Source organism: Bufo bufo, chromosome 4, assembly GCF_905171765.1.
Source record: "Bufo bufo chromosome 4, aBufBuf1.1, whole genome shotgun sequence".
Lineage (NCBI taxonomy): Eukaryota > Metazoa > Chordata > Amphibia > Anura > Bufonidae > Bufo > Bufo bufo.
The window spans coordinates 581,410,364-581,418,735 of NC_053392.1; the positions used below are offsets into that span (position 1 = coordinate 581,410,364).

The window sequence follows — 8,372 nt, forward strand, 5'->3', positions numbered from 1 at the left end:
AGTTTCCATGAACTCCTTTTTCCAGCCAGGTTTTTAGGGCCGGATTAGGAGAGAAATGACTATTCACCGTCCAGTCTCGTACACTCCTTCCCCTCCTATATGTTATACTTGGGTGTTCTTTTATGGTGGTGCAGAGGTCGGGGTCCATCCTGAGTACATGCCAGTGTTTGGCAATTATTTCTCTTATGCCTGCGGAGGCTTTATTAAATGTACTGATTAAACGTGTCTCCTGGATCCCTGTTGGGGACACGTTCTCAGTATTGCTCGTTTTGTTAGGGGTAAGAAGGGAGCTACGGGAGCGAGCTTTTGCAGCTTTGTAGGCTGGTGTCAGTGTCCCAATGGGATAACCCCGGTCCATAAAGCGTTTTTTAAGATCTGTTGCCTGCCTCTGAAATTCCACCTCATTCGAACAATTTCTCCTTAATCTCAGGTATTGACCCCGAGGAATTCCCCTCCTGAGGGGGAAAGGGTGGCAACTGTCCCACCTCAGGAGGGAATTCGTCGAGGTAGGCTTACGAAAGATTGTTGTTTCCAACCCTCCGTCCTGATCTTTAGTGATAAGAATATCAAGAAATGGCAACCGCTTCTCGTCACACTCTGACGTGAAGCGTAAGCCAATCTGGTTATTGTTCAAACTTGCTGCCCAATCCGAAAAAGACTTGCGGCCACCTTTCCAGACAACCAGCACGTCGTCAATATAGCGTGCCCATATCTGGACGTTTAGGGCCTCACATGCTGTCTCATCACAGAAAATCATTGTGTCCTCCCACCAGCCCAGGAGCAAATTTGCATACGACGGGGCACATGAACACCCCATCGCGGTGCCCCTGAGCTGGTGGTAGAACCTGCCGTTGAAGAGAAAATAATTTCTGCATAATACAAACTCCAACAATTGAAGGATAAATTTGTTGTGTGTCAAGAATTGGCAACCACGTGTGCTCAAGTAATGAGCCACTGCGTGAAGGCCCCATTTATGCGGGATGGATGAATATAGGGCCTCCACATCAATGCTCCCCAATATGCACCCATCCTCGAGATGTATCTCCTCTAGTTGTTTTAAAAGATCTCCCGTATCCCTAACATATGAGGGAAGTGATTGCACAAATGGTGATAGAATTTTGTCTATGTAGATTCCTACATTTTGACTTAAACTATTTATGCCCGAAACTATTGGGCGGCCTTTAACTGGGTCACACCCTTTGTGCACTTTCGGCAGACAGTAGAATGTCGCTATCTGCGGGTGCTGTGGAAACAAAAATTCATATTCAGCCGGACTAATTAATTTATTATTTTTTGCTGTGTCCAGGATGCTCTTTAGTTCACGTTTGTATTTTGTTGTAGGGTCTCCATCTAAAATCTCATAACAGTCACGTGGGGCCAGAAGTTTTTCACACATAATTTTATAGCTATCCGTATCCATTATAACAGTGTTTCCCCCCTTGTCAGAGGGCTTAACGGTTATATTCCTGTTCTCTGCCAAGCTTTCTAATGCCCGTGATTCTTCCTGTGTACAATTTTGAGGCGATAGATGTAACCGTGTGGACTCAAGTTCTGTGCTCACTAAATTTAAGAAAACATCAATACAGTTTGTATCAGTGGTGGGTGCCGTCCTTGTACTTTTATTTTTAAGTGGTGTGAATGGCCCCTCCCCCGATGCTATTTCTACAGGAGTCGCCAGACTTTGTAAAAGTCGTACATCCGCTACCATATTTGGTGGGACCCCCAGTTCCAAACTCTGTTTCTTTTCTATGTTACGAAAATGTTTAAACCACCTTAATTTTCTAACGAATAGATTAAGATCGACTATCGTCCTAAAGAGGTTAAATTTAGGTGTTGGTACAAACGAGAGCCCTTTTTCCAGGATACTATTTTCAGATTCAGTCAGGGAGTAGGAAGACAAATTAATTATTTTTGGGCCTGTGTTGCCAGTGGTTGTTGTTGTGACCGATTTCTGAGGGGGTAGGACAGGTTCTGGTCTAAAAAACCTTGGTTATAATTTTTATGAGGATTACCTTTATGGTTTCTCCTCCCGCGCCCTCTCCCCTTGGTCACATTCCTTCTACTGCCTGCCTGTTCTCTATCAGACTCGGATTGATCTGTTTCCGTTGAGGATGGATCGGTGTCCCTTTCCAACCTCCCTTTTTCATTTAAAAGAATATAAGCTTTATTTTCTTTGAAATCTGACAAGTCACGTGTAAATTGCTTATGCTTTCTTTCTTTTAAATGATATTGGAATTTTTCCAAGGCTGTCTGGAGCTGTTTTTCTTTGATTCCAAAGTCAGTTTCTTGTGCAAATGTCTGGGTGACCTCAATTTGGTCCTTCAATTTTTTATTTGCATTCTCTAATGTGGAGTGCTCTTGTTCTACTAAAATTTTCATAAGACGCAAGGAGCTGGCCGTTGCTTCCTGTTCCCACTTAGTCATTAGTGATGCATTCCTGCATCTATTGGCTGGTAATAGTGTGATCCTAAGACCCCTTGGTACAATATTGTGTACAAAAAATTATACCTCAATGCACCAGGTGCGTGTGTACAGAGATATGTCGTACCTCCTATAAATATATTTACCATATGTAGACTGAGTATATATAAAATTTAACTTTTACTATGACCATTTGGGGAATAGGTCCCAGATAGGGACAGGTTCCGTATGGGGTCGCCCCTGTCGGGGCGAGTGCTCCGTGTCGTTGAGGCAGGTCTATGAGGATAGCCCCTGACCATCTATATAGGGAGGGCTCTAGACCAGGGCATATTAGGAGTTTCCAGATTGCCATATTGTTTCTAACAACTGGACACCAGTGCCTGCGACCACACTGGAGCTCTACCGCCACCTACCAACCCTGACCGTGTATCTACAGGACGGGGTAAGACCCACCCAGTACTATCATACTGTGGTCTTATTAGGTGGCATAATAAGTGTTCATATATGCCATATTCCAGAGCCTAATTATAAAGGGGGGTTAAAGCTGGAAATCCCCTTTAAGGTCTGGGGCAGTGGTCCTCTGTACAGCTTCTGTTCTAGAGTCTAGAACCAGCTGGAACAATGCTAGTAGCAGATCTCTTATTCATGTCAGTAGATCCTGCTGTACCGCTTGTATGAACTAAGTAACAGAGCCAGTCACTGATTCCGGATGGATCATTGCAACCAATAGTGTAGATATTGTTGGGATAGGTATATATGGGATGGGGGTTAGCAATGACAACATTCAGAGGCTTCAGAGGTTAAAAATATAACTTGGCTTTATTTGGTCCAGCAACAAAACAGTGACATCACATAGAGATCAGTTCACAGATAACAGTATTCAGAGCACAGACGTTCCATTGGGGCTACTGTGCCTTCCTAGACTCAGACCTTGACTGGGCTTGTCAACAGTTTTATGCACCAGTAAGGAGTCCAGCAGCATTGCCTGGGGTAATTGGGGGGAAGGGGGGATGTACTGGAGGGGGAGGGAATGGCAGGTCCCACTGCCAACCTACCTGCCATTCCAAAGAAATCCAGGCCCGGAAAACAAAGGTACTAAAATCCTCAGTAAAGAAAATTTACTGAGGAAACCCAACTTTCCTGGATTTTTCATCTCACCTACATTTAAAAAATGTAGATGAAATGTACACCCCCTCCAGGTATCGCCAATCTACCTATGTATTCTATGATAGATAGACAGACAGGGGGACAGATAGAGGGGAAGACAGACATACAGAAAGACAGACAAACTGAGAGACAGACAGACAGATATGGCCACTGTAGATGTTGTTCCAGGGCTTACGGACTAATGGGCATGATGGTACTAAGCTAACTCCATTTAGTCCATGGACCGGCAGCTGCAACAGGTGTTCTTCTTTTGGGTCCTTTTTTTAATCCATTTACGGAACTGGTTCAGGCGGGATGTTCTCATAGTGATCTTCTCCTTCTCTGTTTTGGATGTTCTCTTTGTGATCTCCTCCTCTGTTTTAGATGTTACCTTCATGATTTTCTCCTCCTCTGTTTTGAATGTTACCTCCATGATCTTTTCCTCCTCTGTTTTAGATGTTCTCTTCATAATTTTCTCCTCCTCTTTTTTGGCAGCTTTAAGTCTTTTAATAATCGGCATTTCTTTCTTGATGTTATCCATTTGTGGTCTGATGTTGTTTTTCTTAATTTTCACTACAGGTTTTTGATCAACTAATAAATGAGAAGGAAACCATCAGCAGGTAGTAGATATAACAGAATCTATCCTTTTAATATTGTGAGCAATGGAGTAATATAGTGATGCAGCTAATCAGCAGACATGAGCTGTCTCATCTCTGAATTCTGGGGTAATAGAAGGACCCCAATGTGTGTGATGAGCAGATATGAGAGGCAACCCTAAGCTTTGCCTGTACCCCGCTTATATATGTTATTATATAGAAATTATTACCTGGCTTCTCCACTCGAACCATGGCTAGATCAGTTGCCTGTTTTTGTTCACGCCGGCGCCAGGCCTTGTACTTGTAACTGTGAGACAGAGAAATGTCCTGACATGAGTCGGTACAGATGACAATCTTCAGTTCCCCATCAGAATATACCCATGACCCCCCTCCCCCACTACAGGGGGTGAGTTATAAAGGTTCAGTATGTAACAGGCAGGAAGGATATAGTGCCATAGTCTATATCACATCATAATACAGCACCGGGAAAGGGGGGACAGCGGTTACCTGATTATATCCCTGCCCCATCCGGCCCCTGTATTATAACCTTGCTGCAGTAGTTACTGCGCCCCCTGTAGGTCAGACAGTACAGTGTATAGAGAATAATGTGATGTGTAGAGTAGAAAAAAATTGGAAACTCACCAGAAAAAGATGATAATCGCACCGGCAACCAATAGAAATATGCCTAGAGGCAGGACAACGCGGTACATGACTGGTAATAAAGACACAAGATGCTCGTTATCAATTCTTATCATAGAGAACATATTCTACAAGACATTGTCGAACATCTCTGGATCCTCCTGATGCCAGCAGTGCCCTTCATGAGGACTTCAGCAGGTAGGCACTAGCAGCTTGGATGGGCATGGAGGGGGTAATTGCTGAACTGTGGGCTGGTAATGTCTGGATAAGGGGCACATCATTATATGTTCCAGCATCACTTTATAGGACTGATCCCCCAAAGGAGCAGGTTAGTGGCTGTTCTCCTCCACTACAGTCAGGGCTTGGTAGAGGATGATGAGAGTAGAATTAGGAGAGGAAGGATTTGACTACTCACTGTTATTTGCACCGGCGCTGTCAGGACCGGGGGTTGTCCTCCCTGATCCTGGGAAAGTCACTGTCCATGAAAGAATGAAGGAAAATAAAGACATGAAAACAATGATAGCGGCAGCTGAACCCCAAAACGGGGACACGAGGAGACAGAAGATAACAATAAATCTGTATTTAGTAAGTGCCCACTAGTGGTGGCTACAGAGAAAATGTCATCATTTAAGGCCATTGAATAAGATTAGAAACCTTGCAGCTTTCTTTCTGAAATATCTTCCCTCTTGTCCAGGAGTTGTGTACGGTATTGCAGTTCAGCGCCATCCAAGTAAATGGGGCTCAGCTACAATGCCGCACACAGCCCACTGTCCTATAACCTGAGCTCCAAGCCACAGAGATACCAGCCAGATTTGCCTCTATGACCCGTAATCATGTAAGGATAAATACAATATTCAGCCACCATTCAGTAAGATAAACCCCCAGTGATAATATCCATTACCTGCAGGTGTTTTTGTGGGCTTTCCATGAACATAAAATGTAAAAAATAATAGCAATAGAAGAGCAATTCTTCTCAAATCCATCGTATCCAACAACTAACCCTCAAAAGAATCCAGTGCACCCCAACACATAGAAGCCTCTACACAGCATTGTGATGTCACACAGCTTCAGTATTCTAAGGGGGCGGGGCTTCTTTCTACTGCTGATGTCATCCGAGATCTAGTCTGAATGAAGAACTGTATATAGAGCAGTAATGTTTAAAGGGGAATGCCACTTTTAGTAAAACTTTAATAAAGTCATAAGGATTTTGGGGTTATTTATAAAAACTGGTGTAAAGTAGAACTGGCTTAGTTGTCCATAGCAACCAATCAGATTCCCACCTTTCAATTTAGACTGCTCCTTCGGAAAATAAAAGGAGGAATCTGATTGGTTTCTACTGAGCCAGTTCTACTTTACACCAGTTTGATAAATGATCCCCATTATGTATATTATAGCATCAGACTACACAATTATGATACAGAATTTATACATTCAGAACTCCTAGGTGGCAATGACAACTCTCCTTCCCTCTTTTTTTTTAAAGTCTATGGGGGTCATTTATTAAGACCAGCATTTTAGACACCAGTCTTATTAACCCTATAACTGGCGGTGAATCTGCCGAAGTTATGAAAAGGCGCCGGCATTTAACAAGAATGATAGTCCTTATAAATCTTCAGCGCCAATGATAGGACAGTGTAAAGGGGTCCTTAGTCTGGGCCTGTGCAAACCAACCTTCATGTCCAGGATAGCTACCAGAACCTTACAATACAACACTACATAGAGTAACAGAGTAAGGCCTCATGCACGCGGCCGTTGTCCAGCCGTACCTGTATTGCACCATCTGGATCCCTCTGCGGAATCCGCACGGATGTTGCCCGTGCTTTGGGGACCGAAAATTGCGGCCCTACATGCACGGAACGGCCTTGTGCATGAGGCCAAAAGAGGGAATAAGCAGAGTCAAAAACTTTTATTCTGTATATTTATAATTAGAAATATGTTATCCTGCCAAAATATTACTATGCAATGTATAGGACAATTTAAATAGTACTTAAATATACATGAAATAAAAATATACTCATTGCAAAAAAAAACATAGTGCACCAAAAAGGAGTTGTTGGAATGGAATGAAACTTTGTATGTGTGAATGTAATGATGATAAATTTAAGTGATCATAATATTAGAGGGAAAGGATAACTTTATCGTGGAAGAGGAGACTCTAGGACCCTGTTGGGCTTCCTCTAGCCAGGATACAGGATGAGATACAGTTTGGTATGGAGGCATACAGATTCTGTATGGTATCCTGTGGCACATTTACCTATAGATGTCGCGGCTGTGCCAGTAAATCCTGCACATATGTAGGTTGCTGAAGCTGACATCCCAGCAGGTCCTATAAATTCTTAAAAAATCAGGTGACAGGGCAGGACAAGGAAGTGTTGTAATCTGGAGGAGACCTGTCAAACCCTTGCTGTTTGCTGGCATTATCCTGCTGAAATATGTCAGTTGGAAGCCCTGCATGAGAGGAACACACGTGTCCGCATGATGTCCTGCACATATCGTTCTGCTGTTAGTGTCCCTCGTATTACTGCAAGAGTCACCGTCGTATGCGATGGCTCCCCAGATCATCACACCAGCAATTAGGACAGTGTGTTGCTCCACAGCAAAGGTAGAATTGAAGAGCTCACCATGAGGCCTCCATACTCAAACTTAACAATCATGGGTTCTCAAACAGAGCCGGGTTCATTGATTAAGACAGATGATACAGTTCCAGTCCATAGCAGTACAGGTTTCTTATTAATGCAAACAAAGTGATGGTGGCTGGCTGTTAATGGCAGGACATGTAAAGGGGCGTTTTGACACCAAATTTCCTTCTGCTAAGCACCTGGAAATGTTCCATGTGTAGTTCTCAAGACCTGGGAGTACTAGTATTGTAAATGGTTGTAGTGTAATGCAATGTAATGTAATGACATATTATACACCTTGTACACCAGCAGATGGGGTATTATTGGCAGTGTTTGGCAACAGAAATGGGGCTTACCCTCCCATTCCTCCCTTATTGGTAGAACTTGGCTGGTCCAACTTCATGTCAATGGAGGGGCAGAGTTAGAGCAGTTTAAAAAGAGAGTGATGAGTGATCTATATCATGCTCATCTAGGCCATGAGGACCACAGAGGCAGAGTGATCAAGCAATTAAACTATGCACACTCTGCTGCAAGGTGAGGGGAAACACGTTAAGACAGCACCACCACAGTGCAGGTGTAACACCCCACAGTGGTGTTACCACTCCTGCACCCTGCTACTTTCTTTATTGGGCTAAAACAATGTTACGTATGTATTTTGTCCAGGTCCTCCACAATGTGCATTAGTAATATCTTTCTGCAACTGTTCAAGTTCATGCCTGGTTCACCAGCAGGTGTCAGCAAACACTACAGAGCTGTATTTAAGTAGAATTAAACTCTCCATTCCATTCTAGCCTCCTTCTGGAGAGCATTGGGCTAATCCTACTTCCTGCAGGAAGGGTGGGGACAAGATAGTTCCAGTTAGTACCAGCTTACCCCCTGCAAGGAGAAGGGTGTGCAGGGGCACGTCTCTGCTGGACATGCCCATGCCAGTCAGAGCACCTTAAGATCTGCT

The 8,372-nt window shown here is 43.6% G+C and overlaps 1 long non-coding RNA gene across 1 annotated transcript; it reads right to left on the minus strand.

Moving 5' to 3' along the window:
* Positions 1-4,432: 4,432 nt before the first annotated feature.
* Positions 4,433-5,300, minus strand: LOC120997497. Its single transcript, XR_005778184.1, has 3 exons — positions 5,218-5,300; positions 4,806-4,875; positions 4,433-4,470 (listed from the first exon to the last, which is right to left on the minus strand). It is a non-coding gene; the product is annotated as an uncharacterized LOC120997497 (long non-coding RNA).
* Between the last annotated feature and the right edge of the window lie 3,072 nt (positions 5,301-8,372).